The sequence below is a fragment of the Giraffa tippelskirchi genome, chromosome 2 (assembly GCF_054371585.1).
Source record: "Giraffa tippelskirchi isolate mGirTip1 chromosome 2, T2T-mGirTip1v1.2.pri, whole genome shotgun sequence".
Lineage (NCBI taxonomy): Eukaryota > Metazoa > Chordata > Mammalia > Artiodactyla > Giraffidae > Giraffa > Giraffa tippelskirchi.
The window spans coordinates 161,736,974-161,751,515 of NC_137276.1; the positions used below are offsets into that span (position 1 = coordinate 161,736,974).

General features: G+C 51.5%; 1 long non-coding RNA gene across 1 annotated transcript; it reads left to right on the forward strand.

Moving 5' to 3' along the window:
• The first annotated feature begins 1,007 nt into the window (after nt 1-1,007).
• Nucleotides 1,008-4,921, forward strand: LOC145539472 (uncharacterized). The gene is made up of 2 exons (XR_014077842.1): nt 1,008-1,576; nt 3,945-4,921. It is a non-coding gene; the product is annotated as an uncharacterized LOC145539472 (long non-coding RNA).
• The last annotated feature ends 9,621 nt before the right edge of the window (nt 4,922-14,542 follow it).

The window sequence follows — 14,542 nt, forward strand, 5'->3', positions numbered from 1 at the left end:
CTGAGAATTATGCCTTTTTACATTGCTCTGTAAAAGAAAATACCTTTGTGCCTCTGGAAATGCCACTAGACTACCTAACTCTGGTGTGCAAACAGATGGGGCTGAAAGTCCCATCAATACCATGTGAAGCACCATGTCCTGGTTCCCTATTCTTAGGAGAGCAGGAGAAGCAAGAGGATTCCAATAAGCCTCGAGTGGGTAGCAGGTAAGATCAGGGATGAAGTTGGGGTGGAGCAGAGAGGTCCAGAGGGGACCAATATGGACCAGTCCTGGGTGTTTCCACTTGAGGCCATTTCCAAGGTTGAGGAGAGCTGCTATCACCCATCGCCAGAAAGTCAAGAACGTCCATGTGATTTTTCACCCATCCATTTCCTGTACCCTGGAGGCCTCATCCTTCATTCCAAGCTCACCAGGCTTTGAAGTTGTAGGAGTCCGAGAACCAGCTGCTGATCATGCTGTTAGCTCAAGTTCATGTGACTAACGCACAGTGAGGCCAAACAAACTGAAATGTCAGAGTTTGGAGCAGAGAAAGATTTACTGCAGGGCGCCACAAGAAGACAGGTGGCTCATCCTCTAAAAATCCCTGAGCTCCCCTTACGGTTTCAGCAAAGCGTATTTAAAGGCCAAGTGAGGGAGAGCAGTCTCAGAATCAGTTTGTGCACAAGTGTCTGACGGGCTGATGATGAAGGAACACGGTGGGGTCACAAGGTTAACCTTATCCATCCTTAGGCTCCAGGAAGCCTGGGGCTGTGTGCTCATGATAGTCAAGTAGTCAACATCTTCCATGCAGTGGGGGGTTTTCATATCTGCCACACAACTCAGGAAATGTGCATCAAATACTGTCATCTAGGTACTTCAGAGGGGAAGATAAAGCAGAGGATGTGGGGGACGTCTACTCCGTTACAGTGTTGAATTCATGATTGGTCACAGTGACAGTTTCTTTTGCTGCTGGGAGGAGCCCTCTGTGACATCAGAGGAACTCTGGAAGAACAGTTTGGTCACATAGCACACACACTGGCCGCATCATTATTCTACTGGATTGGAAGCCTCGCGTTTACTGTTAGCGAGCTGATCCATAAGCCCAATGCCAGCACATTTCTTTTCTGGATGTACCAGGGATGCTTCTAGACAGAGAGCATCTGATATATAAGTTCTCTTTTAATTGACTAAGAGGGAACTTATGTATCAGATGCTTTAATATACCAATGGCACAAATTTTCGCAGAGCTAAGTCCCAAACTAGAACTGAGTGAAGTACCTTTAAATACCGTGTTTAAAAACTCTAGGGCTACAAGATAGCATTTAATGACTGATTTGTGACATTTTGGAGAGGATGGGAATTCTGGGGTATGAGAAGGTAGAAGTGCCTAACAACATAAAAATACAAAAGAGGAGAATGCATAGAGTGAAGTTCATCTGTGAGGCTAGGACAAGTGGCATGGCAAGCAAAGGATGCTAAGGGATGAAGCTGGAGAGACCAACAGAGATCAGTGGAGAACAGCTCTGGCTAAGAAACTGGACTTTGGTCTACCATGAATGGGGAAGCATTGGAGATTTTAGAAGCTGCAAGGGACAAGGTAAATGTATATTTTGAAGCATAAACTTAACAGCATAGTGGTTGAATGGATGGAGTTGTGAGCCACTGGAAGCAGCTACTGCAACTGTATAGGTGTAAGACTGTGACAGGAGGGGTATCGCGAGGAGAGGGTGGCTCTTTGGTGGCTGCTGGTCTTGGGATAGGAGGGAGCAAGCCTCATCTGCAGATGATCTGCAGATTTTTGACTTGGGATCTGGAGAGATGGAGACAGAAGAGCAAGTTGACTTCCTTGGCCGTCCAGTGCTTAAGACTTTGCCTTTCAGTGCAGGGAGTGAGGGGTCGATCCCACATGCAGCCAAAACACTAAAATATAAAACAGAAGCAATATTGCAACAAATTCAATAAAGACTTTACAAAAATAGAGCAGCTTAGGAAGTGGAGGAAAAAGATGAGGAGGTCTGTTCTAGACTGTGAGTTTAGGATGCTTATGGGAGAGCCACATGGGAGACTTCTGCAAAAGTACCTGGGTCTACATGATCCTACTTTTTCCAGGCCAAGGGCTATCTTTCCACTTATTCTTACAATGTCCTCTCATGTGTCAGAGGTGGGTGCTGAGGCCCAGTTCGGCTTCCAGCAGTAACACCACTTCCTTCTAGGAGCGCTGTCACCATTTCTTCAGCACTTACTGTCTGTTCAGCACTGGGTCCCCAGCTTTCCGTGCATTCTCTATTTATCCCACAGCAATGCTTTGAGGTAGTTATCACCCTATATCTCATATGGGCAGCCTGAGAACTAAGATTGAGATAGAGTAGCTGACATGCCCACGTTTTTATAGCTAGAAAGTTGCAGAATTGGTGTTTAAACCAGAGCCTTCAAATTCTTCCCAATGAAAGTGAAAGTGTTAGTTGCTCAGTTGTGTCTGACTCTTTAAGACCCCATGGACTGTAGCTCACCAGGCCCCTCTGTCCATGGGATTTCCCAGGCAAGAATACTGGAGTGGGTAGCCATTCCTTTCTCCAGGGGATCTTCCCAACCCAGGAATCGAACTTGCGTCTCCTGCATTGGCAGGCAGATTCTTTACCATCTCAGCCACCAGGGAAGCCTTCCTCCCAATGAACTTAGGCTTAACAATATCATATTGCTTCTAGATGAGGATCTGAATTGAAACCTAACAAGTTCTACAATGGTTTCATTTGAAACTCATTCATGTATTCATTCATTAACACTGAATTCCTATTAAGGTCAAAGTATAAACATATAAACATAGTCAACACAATGTGGGTGCAGAGAGTGGGGAGAGCAGTTGTGGTTGTATAAGAACAAATGAGTCTTTGTCTTCAAGGAGCTCTAAAGCAGAGGTCAGCCAACTACAGTTTAACTACCAAATCCAGCCCACTGCCTGTTTTTGTGAATAAAGTTTTATTGGACCATAGCCACCCTATTTGATGACATGTCTATGTTGCTTCTGCACCAACAACTGCAAAGTTGAGCAACTGCAACAGAGACCAAACGGGCCACAAACTTAAAGTATTTACCATCTAGCATTTTTTAGAAAAAATTGCCTACCTCTGGTCTAGAATCAGAATTACAGAGGCATTGACTATAGATGAAATCTAGATTATTAAAATGGCACAGGGACTTCCCTGGTGATTTGGTGGCTAAGACTTCACCTTCCAATGCAGGGGGTGAGGGTTCAGTCCTTGGTCAGGAAACTAAGATTCCCACATGCCTCATGACCAAATAATAATAATAATGATAAAGAAACATGAAACAGAGGTAATATTGTAGCAAATTCAATAAAGACTCTAAAAATGGCCTACACCAAAAAAACATTTTTTAAAAAAATAAAATAAAATGGCACAAATAAAAAGTTTTGGGGATGCCAAGGAGAGCAACTAAAGCCACAGACAGGATTCACCCAGGAGGAGGTTTGGACAAAGCCATGGGCTATCAGGAACAGATTCCAGCCCAGAGCACCACCCTGCCCACCATGCGCCTGTGCTTGAAGGCACATAGTCCAGGGCAGGGTAGGAGATACTCAGGCCCTTGGAAAGTAATCGTCTAGGTCTCTTTCCAGAGCATCAGAAGTCATGGAGTGCTTCTGGCTCTGCCGTTGCTGGCCTGTGGGACCTTGAGCCGACCTACTTACCTTCTGGTCCTCAGATACCAGTCATCTCTTACTGGCCTACAGGTTGTGAGACCCAAATGTTGGGGGGAAAGTCCCTGAGTGACTTGTGAAAAACTGAATCACTCTACAAATTCTGGGGGTCCTTGGGGTGGTTGTATGCATACATAGACTGCCTTGAAGATCGTCACATGTAGCACTCAGAAACAAAATTATCAGCCTTGAATGTGAAATTGCCTTTGTCCCCAGCTGAGCACACTCCATATTTTATTAATTCACTCAGAATGAAGCTTGGTATGTTACAAAAGAATTTTTCCCTGAGAGGAGTCGTTTTCAAGCTGGGAATGTGTGGACATCCCACCCCAAGAGATGATCCTGTGTTTTCTTGGAGGTGGAGGCAGCCCGGAGATTGGAGCTGGTGTGAGTTGATGCTGGAGGTCTGAACCCAAGGGAACATGTTCTGTCTGGAACCATCACAAAAGAGTCTTTGCAGATCCTCAGCCAGCTGGCCCAGCTCTGCTAGACATTGTGTTCCCCACTCCCTCACCCTTCCTCCAGGAAGCACCTCCTCTGGCCCAGCCTCCACGATGCTTTTCTGCTCACACCCTTGAACCCATATCCCCACTCTGAGGTGGAGCTGTCATTGCTGCCCGGCTGCAGCACCTGGCTCGCCTCCCTCCTCGCCGGGCCAAAGCCTCAGACGCGGGAGAAACCAGAGCTCGCTCAGCTGGCCAGCGCCGGGGCTTCCTGTCCAAGTGTTTGCGGCTGGGCTTCCTGCTGACGGAAGGGCGGCTGCAGCAGCTCGCCTCTGACATCCCAAGCGGTGGCTCCCAGGGCACGCCCAGCTGGCACCTGGTACAGGAGCCACGGCTGCACTCACACAGCTGTCAGACAGCATTCCCAGGGATCCAGGGGTCTGGCCTGGAGAGCTATACAGGGGATTCCTTTGGGGATGGAGGAAGCATTGAATCAGCCCAGAAACGCTGGAACTCAGGCTTGTCCTAGGCAGACAGCCAGAGCGTGCCTCACATACACCGCACCCTCCGCAATGACCGCCCCCCTTGCTTCACGTGGGCCCCTCTCCCGGGCCACCTGTGCACTTCCGTCTGCGTCCCTCCGTGAGTCTCCACCACATAGCTTCCCTCTGCCCCAGGTGGCCTGGGAACCGGGCCCAAGCACCCAGGTGATAGCCCACCCTGCCTCTGACCTCATGCCCTTGAGGAATTTAACTTTAGGGAGAATCAGCTCTCCCTTCACAAGTGGAAACTAGAGAGTGAGAATATTTTCTGAGCATTCCATGTTTATTTTCCCACATTTCAAGGGTGGTGACATAGGAAATGGGGTTAGACTTACTTTTTCTAGTTCCAAAGATCAGAACAAGCATTCCGTGGAGGCAGAATTTGGTTTAAGTAAGGGGAAATGAACCCACAAAATAGACTGTCTTCTAAGGTAGTGGGCATCCTATATCCTGTGACTAGAGGTATTCAACAGACACTGTTTGCAGACTTTCAAGTGCTAGACCGTAAGCTCCATGAGCACTTCTGTCTCCATTCCTGCTGCAGGATCCAGCATCTAGGACACTGCCTGCCAGAGAATAAGTGCTCCAAATATTTGTGGAAGAGGGGAAGGAAGAGGGAATGAGAAAAACAGGCCGGCGGTGGAGGGGGTAGGGGTGGCGGAGAGGGAGAGAAATGGAAAGAGAGAAGAGAAAGCAGGAAGGAGGAAAAATAGGAAAGATCATCTCCAAGAACTTTGGAGAACAGATTCTCCTTTAGGAGAGAGCTTGGACAAGCTGACTGCAATGATGTTTGACTCTGCGATTATAAAACAAGGGTTTTAGGCGCCCATTCCATGGGGACTCATCAAATCCACAAGCAGGCTAAGCAACTCTCCTGTGATGGTGTGTGTCCCAGGTACAGGCTTTTCTACCCAAGCCCGCTGTAGCCTACAAATCCCCATACATACATGTTGTCCTGCATTTCTGCAGAACCCTGTAAAATGCACAGTCCCCATCTGAAAGACCCAGAGCCTGAGGTTTAAAGATGGTAAGTGACTTGTCTGAGCTGAGACTTAGCCTCAGGTATCCTGTTGCTGGGGCCAGTGCCTCTTCCTAATAGGCATATTGGTCTGTCTCATGGCCTGCCATGGAGCTTTCTGCCCCAGAGACTGCTATTATGACCTAATATGAAAACTAGTGCTTTATTAAAAGCATCAGAGGTACTCCTATCCTTTGAAAAAAGTAAGGAAACAGACCTACCTCACACAAACACACACACACACACACACACACACACACACACACACACACACACACACACACACACACACACACACACACCCGGCTTGCTCCCAGCAGGGATAACACTTGGGCGTCACCACTAACTGCAGTAACCATCACCGGATCTGGGATGATTTCCAGAGGCAAGTTTACTCTCCAGGGCTGACCCTCCTGATTATTGGTTGGAAAGATGTGTTCTTTTCCAAAGGTCTGACAAGCTGGAGGTAGGGAGGTCATTTGCCCATCTGCCCTCCCCTCCACACTCCTCTACTCTCTCATACGGGAGGGGGGCGTGCGGGGGGACTGACCCCTGCAGGCTGCATTTGCTCAAGTCCCAACCAATCAGGAGACTACAAGGAGCAGGAGGGTAAAAACCAGAGCTTTCTCCCCACACCTTCTCCCTCTATCTGGCAGATCACCTCTGGGGTCCCCATTCCTGCCAGGGAACCTCCGCCAGGACTGTAGCTCTCTCTGGGTTCCGGAAACACTCCTTCTGCTCCAGCCTTCCAGCAGGCATGGTGTCGTTTTTTTCCCGTGGCTGCGACTCTCAAGGCCGGCTTTCACCCACATCTGCCCTTTCATCTCTTACAATGCCTTTATAACTGGTTTCCCTCGGCTGAGGTTTCTGGAATAGGTTATGTTTTCTGCCTGGACTCTGACTGATTCCACGTCAATGTGGATTGGATAAGACCCAGCCGGAGAGGCTTGAACTGTTGGAAGTATGGAACAGTTCTATCCTGACCACTTCAAGGAGAGTTGAAGACAGGCAGGCCAGGAGGCAGGGAATGAGGAAGCAGGCCAAGTGCACCTTGGCGGGACGAGAGGACCTGGAGTCAGCCTACCTGTCCCACTGCAGGCCCCTTCCTCTTTCACAAGACCTGACTCACCCAGCATCCTCCACTGCAGGACACAATCATCACATCTCACACACCTGGGCCAGACAGCAAGACCCAGCCTCTCAGAGCTCTGAGCAAGCCAAGCTTCTAGGTCCCAGAAGCCTCCAGGTTACCTCCATCCAGACAAACAGAAGGGCTCCCTCAGTGGCATCAGCAAAGAAAGCAGGTGTCTTTCCTCCCCCCTCCCAGACTCCCGGCATCTGGGACTCCAAGAGAAGAGAGTCACAGCCTCTTCCTTTACCTCCCCCATCCCTCTCCCAAAGCCCTTCACTCGCTTAGGTGAGGTCTGATGGGGACTTTTAATAGCCTTGCCTCGGCAGGGACCCAAGGGGAGGCTGTGTTCTCTGAAAATATTATTCATGAGCACAGATATCGCATGTAGAAAGGAGGAAAGCTGGGTATCACCTTTAGATGTCTGTGGACCTACTATATTCTTGTCGCTGAGATAGGTACTTTCGCCCAGTCTTTCATTTCATCAGATTATAATGGAGAGAATCAGACCCCCCAAAATGTACCAAGCTCTAGTCACTGCATCTTTATTGGGTACCTGTCAGGTACTAGGTGTTCCGCAAGGGTGTGTGAACTACGGTTCCTGCCTTCTAGGAAAATTAAGAAACTGGGGTCTGGAATCAGCCAGACCTACCTGGTTTTGAATCCAGACTCCAGTAATTAGTATTTCTGTGACCTTGAGCAAGTAACCTTTGCCCTTGAGCTTCAGTTTCCTCATCTATGAAAAGGGCACAATGATACTGTCATTGTGTCTCCCTGAGCTGGTGAAGGATCCACGTAGGGAACAAGCTGAGCAAGTGCCCAGCACATGATAAACACTCTTCAACAAGTGGCAATTTTTTTAAAATTAATAAGTCCAGGATATGTGCACCGCCCAATGGCAGCATCTGGGGATGAAAAGCATTTCTGAAGGCCGCCCAGCTACTTCTGTTAACACTGGGAGGACATCACACAGCCTTCTGACTCCAGAGTATGATAAAACATAGCTCTTCCTTTCTCAATGGGACCTCAGAGGCATCCCACACGCCCTCCGTCCTGGCAGGCCCTGCTGCCTCCCCTCTGAGTTGCCGGACGTCCGTTGAGGTCCAGGGTTTGGAGAGTTTCCGGGACTGGCGGGGTCACACTGCAGCTGGGTGGTGCCTGCCTGGCAGCCCCACCCTTCCTGGCAGCCAGGCCTCCCCCTCTCCCACCCACCCCCCACCGCCCCGGGTATCCGAAACCCTGCCAATGCTCAGGCAGGGTGGGGAGTGGGCAGAGGGAGGCGGAAGGTCCTGCTCTGTTGGACGTTTGCCCTAAGGGAAGCCTGCAGCGACGGTGGGGGCGGGAGGAGGGGGGAGCAGGGTGGACTCTGCTCCCCTCCACCCCCTCATCCAGCCATACAGGCAATCCATCCTCTGGAAGTGCCAAGTGCTCCTCCTAGTGGGGAAGGAATGATGTGAGAGCCCATTCAACTGCCCCTCCCTCTCCCCATCCTTGTCCCAAGAGATGGGGCTCCTTCACCTGGTCTATCCAATGATGGCAACATCAGTGCCAATCTACAACACCTCACAGTTGAAAAAGCTTCACGTCCAATTGCCACCACTTGGTGATTTTTCAGGTGACACATTTTTAACACCCCATTTCACAGATGAGAACATTGAGTCAGGCTCTGGCAGTCTTTGGCAGAGCTAGGACTAGAAATCAGGTCTTTTCATTCTCCCTTTCATGGGCTTTGGTCAGTGCCGAAGCCTCAAATAGGGAGACACGGCCACCTCCTTGCCCACTGCCCACCCGCCTCCACCCCCATCCCTCACACAAACATAGCACCATCTTGAAAACAGAGCATTCTTTTCCTTGCCCCTCAGTCATAAGAACTTCCATGTCCAGAGGTAACCTGCCCCCCCTTTCCTGCAAGATCACCCTGTGTTTTTTAAACTCGCACATCTCAGAGTCAGGCCTCCCTTCCATCAGCAGGCCTACCCCACTGCTCCCAGGAGAAAAAGGCTATCTGCTCACTGTGGTCAGATCTAGGGCACAGAAAGTCTCCTCTGGATGACCAACCACAAGCTGTGCTAAGCCCACCGCTCAAAGACTGAGGGGTGGGGGTGGCAAGGAGTCACTCCAGCGCCATTGACCCCGTGCCCCTGCCCTGGCAGAGACAGGCTGGACAGGGGCACTCACTCATCAAGGAGGGGGAGGTGACCCCTGCCCTGTCTCCTTCCCTGAAAACAAAGTCCTTCCTCTGAGTTCTCCAGAGGCTGGCCTGCTGGTCTGAATGCAGCCGCATCCAGCCCTCGAAACCCCCATTTCCCAGGGAAGGCCCCAGAGGTCTGGATTGGAGACTCAGGTTCCTCTGATGCCTCGCCTGCAGAGCAGAACTGGAGAGGTGAGCCCAGGGTCCCCAGCCCACAGGGAGGGTCTCTCAGTTCTGGGAGCCTATTCTCCTCCCTGGGTTCCAGTAGCAGGGGCGGCTCACTGTTGATCCCTGCCATGGGACAGAGCTGGGCCTGGGCTCAAGGACAGGCCAGGCAGACAACAAACTGAACTGTGTTTTCTGGGAAAGCAGCCAGTCCTCATGCCCTCAGGCTTCCAGGCATCTAGGAGAGTGGCAGAGCAGACCTTTGCCACCACCCTCGGCTGGCTCACCCCAGGCCCTGTCAGGGCACAGCCGTGCCCTGGTCTCTGACTCAGAACATTGCAGCCTGGGGACCACAGCGCCCAGCCCTTACCCTAGACCACTGCCTAGTGAACTAAAGGGGGCTTCACAGAGCAGAGAAGGGGTACAACCTGAGGCCTTCTCCCACTCCCACCCCCACCCCATGCCCAAGTCTTTGGATGTCTGCTTGTGAGCACGTCCTAGCTCTCCTGCTAGGCTGAGCTGCTTGAGGGCAGGGAGACGCATTTAATCTGGCCTCTCTTCCTGGGCAGTGTTGCTGTCTCCCTGTGAGATGACCACATCATGTCACCCCCTGGATCTCAGTGTCCTAGCTGCACTAGGGTGGGAGCCCCCGCTGTGCCCAGCTCCAGGTGGCTGGAGCCTTAGAGAGTAAGCCTGAGGCACATGCTCAGATGAGGGTTTCTTGTTACTAACATCTTACTGATCTGGTTTAGAACTTGCATTTCCCACACAAAGGGAGATGAAGAACGGGGAGAGTATGAGCAGCTGGTCGGCAGGCCCAGGCCTTCCCCAACCATAGGCTCCGAGACCCATGGAATGCCCTTTCCAGGGCTCCACGTGCTGGCAGAGTGGACTCTCGCAGCCTGAGGGCAGGAGAGAGGTGTGACCCCAGTGGATCTCCAGCGTGTGACCGGAGGGGACCTGGAGCCCACCCCTCTTCCTCTCTCTCGGTAGAGGGGCCCACCTGCCTCTCAGAGGTTGTGGGGACTCTCCCAGCCCCTCTCTGGGACCCACATTTCCAGGGAATCAAATGGGGCTCAGATAGACGGTGGTGAGATCAGAAGCAGATGGTAGGCGAAACAGCTGAAGAGACTCAGGCAGTTCAACCCAGATCCCAAGATGGAGAGAACTATCTTCCTCAGCACAGTCCTGGAGAGGGACTTGCACCTTATCTGACCCCCAAAGGGCTGTAGGGAAGTGTGTATGTAGAGGACAGACTTCGACTATTCCAAAAGAGCTTTGTACAAGGTGAGCAAACAAACCCACAAAGAATAGCTGAGTCCATGGCCTGGAGGTGTTCTAAAATGCTCAAACTGGACACACTTGGTGGGAGGAGGTGACTCTTGAAAGGGGATCACGAGCTAAGGATCTTCAGGATCCTCTTCACTTCCTGGGGATCCCCCTCACTTCCCAGGGATTCTGGGATTCTCTGGGTGCCGAGGCATGCAAGCCTCTCCCTGGTATGAATCAGTTGGCCCTGCCGCAGAGGGTTATTCAGAACAGAAGTGCTTGGCCAGCGCGTGCTGCCGGCCCGCCCAAAGCACTCCACATATTGTACACATTATCCGCATGCAGGAGGGGCCCCGGCGTCTGTGGGGACAGGCCGTTTAACGGGTTATAAACGGTCCTGTTCCCAAGCATCCTTCTGTTGACACAAAAAAGTGTATCTCTCTCCCCTCGCTGTGTAAATAGAGCCCACAGAGGCACCTCAAGTCACTGCCCTGAAGCACGTGGCCATCCCAGTGCCAGGAAAAACAAATCCGCGCATGCAAATAACCTTCCCTGAAACCTGGTGAGCCAACTGTTCAGGGCTGGGTGGTCCCTGGTTGCCACGCAGGAGTTTGGTGCGTGGCCTTCACTCACCAAAATCTACACTCCAGACACACTGAGTCAGGAGGGAGGATGGTGCTGGGCCGTGGCCAGTTGCTTGGGAGGCTGGAGTCCCCTGTGGCTGCCACGGAGCTTCCTATCAATCCAGCCACCCCATCAGCCTGGAACCCAGGCCGGCAGCTGGCCAGTTGTAGACCAGCCGTTGGCTTGAGGAAAGGCAGCAGGCAAGAGTCACCTCCGTGGAGGAGCAGTTTTCATCTTAAAAGGGGGCCCTGCCCAGACCCCCAGGAATGTGCTGGGTTCCTTTTGGCAAACTGGTATTGACGGAGCAGAGGACATGTCTCTGGTTGCCATCTGCTGCACAGCAGAGGTGCACGGCAATGGCCTGCCTTTTCAGGGCTGGGATGGCCAGACGTCCCCCAAACTTGTGAAGCCGAGCACCAAGGAGAGACTGAGAGCGCCTGCCCCACACCTGTCCCAGGGGAAGTCGGTGGTGGAGCCTAACCTAGAATCCATTTCCTGAGTCCATTCTCTCTTCACCAAGCCCCATTTTCTGTGAATCACTGAATTAAGGATACCATCTGCCATCTGCCACCTCTGGGACCCACTCATCTCCTGCGGTCCTCTTCCTCCTTCCCTCTCTCTTCAGACCTTGGAAGCAGCAGACTGGCTCCGAACACACTCTCTCTGTGCCCTAGGCCTGGAGTGCCCTTCCCCAGCTTCTGTGGCTGACCTCAGCTCAAAAGTTGCCTCCTCCAAGAAGTCTTCCCTGACCTGCCCAGAGTTAATATCTGCAGAGAACACTCTGATATTTTCTTGTTTACTCTTACATGTGTGTATGTGTTTAATCTGTCCCATCCCAATTAAATTTAAATATCAGAAGAGTAGAAACTAGGCGGTGCTTAACAAATACATTTCAATGACCAATATAGTTTCATTTTAATTGCTGAAAGTCCAGAACTGGGGGCGATATTGAACACTTCTGGAAACATCGTTAAACTGTAATTCTGAATAATGCGGGAGCTTCATTCAGGTGGCTCACAAGGTCCCTGCAACCTGAGACAGCACCTCCACTATAACTGAGACACTTCCTGCTCATAGACTCTGGTGCCTAACAGTGAAAGAAGGATCCAACACTTTCCTGGTGCCTTAAGGAGAAAACGGAATTTTCTGAGAATAGCCTTTCTCTGTTTTCCTTCTCACTTGCAGAAGGAAAGCTCAGGAGATGGGGTTGACAGCCCTCATCATCCCCCCACTCCCATAATTGATTCCCCCTCCTCTCCCTCTCCCATCCTGAGTATTTGTCATTCTCTACTTGTGGCAATTTGTTTTTCATCTTTGAAAACCAAAAATGGTTGGTAACCAAGACAGACTGGGAGTTCTCTTTACAAGTGGGACGGGTTTCTAAATAAAAACACTGTTGATCACTTCCCCATTAACAGCATCACTGAAATTCAGTTGGCCAAGCAGCATTTGTGGGCAGTCTATGAGGCCAGTACTGCCCCAGTCATCCTGGTGATTCAAGTCTTGCCTTGGAGGAGCTCTCAGGCCAGTAAGAAAGATGATTTTTGACTTAACAAATGTTTTCTTAAGCACTTACTAAAGGCTACACTGGTGGCCCACAGTAAACGAGGAATAGGCCTGCCCTTGAGCAGTTCATTGGGGTTTCCCTGGTAGCTCAGCTGGTAAAGAATCTGTCTGCAATGCAGGAGACCCCGGTTTGATTCCTGGGTTGGGAAGATCCACTGGAGAAGGGATAGGCTACCCATTCCACTGTTCTTGGGCTTCCCTGGTGGCTCAGCTGGTAAAGAATCTGCCCACAATGTGAGAGACTGGGTTAGATACCTGGGTTATGAAGATTCCCCTGGAGAAGGGAACAGCTACCCATTCCAGTATTCTGGCCTGGAGAATTCCATGGACTGTATAGTCCATGGGGTCACAAAGAGTTGGACACGACTGAACGACTTTCACTTCACTGAGCAGTTCATCATCATGAGGAGGTGAGAGTATTTCCTAAGTATTTCTGTACTCTGTTTGAGGTTCTGTGGAGGAGAAGAGCAGGAGAGAGGAAAGGAGGCAGGTGCCGAGGGAGCACACCTGGAAGTTCAGTGTCAGAGGGAGGTGGGAGTGGGCTGGGGACGGGGCTGGTTAGCAGAAAGGGCTTCGGGCAGAGGAACAGCAGGTGCAGAGGCGACCTGTGCTTGCTGGGTCCAAGGACTGAAAGGAGGCTCCCGTGGCTGGAGGAGGGAAGGAGGTGGGCTTGCAGAGGCAGGCAGGGAAAGCCCAGAGGGCAGGTTTTCAGAATGGTGAGGGGTCTGTGGCAACAAGAAGATACAGATGAGAGAATCACGTGGTCTTCTGCTTGCCACCACCTCAAGGAGCCTCACATCAAATACCCTCTCCCACTCCACCCACAGATCCTCTCCTCTACCCCACCCACCCAGCCTTGCTGCTCCCCACTGGAGATGGCGTCAGAAAACAAGAGAACGTGCACAATTGGATATATGGAGACAAATGGGTCTGAGATGTCAGAACAGCTCATCCTGAAAGCTGACCTCCATGAGGTCCCTCCCCAACCCAAAAACTTCCCACCACGCATGTGCTTGGATGATCACTTTATCGACATTTCCAGCAACTGGGAATCAAGTGGGAGAACAACAGCCTCTTCAGGAAGGTCCCACCTGATCTGTACCTGGGGAGGTGGGGACCCTCGAGCACCTGGAGACACAGTCAATCATGAAACACTTTTCCTCTTTGAGAAAGTGCACCCCCGCTCCAGTCAGCTGGTTTACAACCCTTTGGGGCACTGTTGCATTGGGCACCTGGGTTTGCTTGGTTTGGTGTGAGGCAACAGGGGGTGAAGGAGGAAGGCACAGGGCTGGGCAGCCTCAGAGCCTGGGTTCCTGACCAGGCTCTGCTATTGCATGGGTTCCTCCCCTCTCTGGTCCTCAGTTCCCCAATCTGCAAAATAGGGGATTGGAGTGGCTGACAGTGAAGTGCCTATGGGCTCTGATCTCTCCTCCCTAGGTGTGCGTGTCCCGGTCACCTGGTTACCCCACCAGCACAGGTGAATGTGGTCCACCTCGTCCCTGGAGCCAGGCCTTCCCATCAATGCCATCTGTCTTTTAACACTGTACTCAAAAGGAGCCAACGCCAGCATGGCCACCAGCCAGCAGGTAGCTCACTCCCAAGGTGGCGGGGCCATCTGAAAGCCTCTTCCCAGTCGGCCTCCCCATCCATCAGCACTCTGAGTTGGGCCTAGGTAAGGTTTCAGTGGTTGCCAGTGACAGCTGCCCACCCAAAAGCTCTCTGGTCTATTCCACACCCCCATCCTTTTCTGACTGGGCATTGGGTAGATTTCAGGTTTCAGACATGCTCACTGCCAAGGCCTCCACCCAGCCTGCAACCTGAGGAAGGTGCTGCAGGCCTGGGCCAGGGAGGTCAGCATCCTCAACCACAGGCAGCCTGGGGAGCACCACCTGGCCTGGATA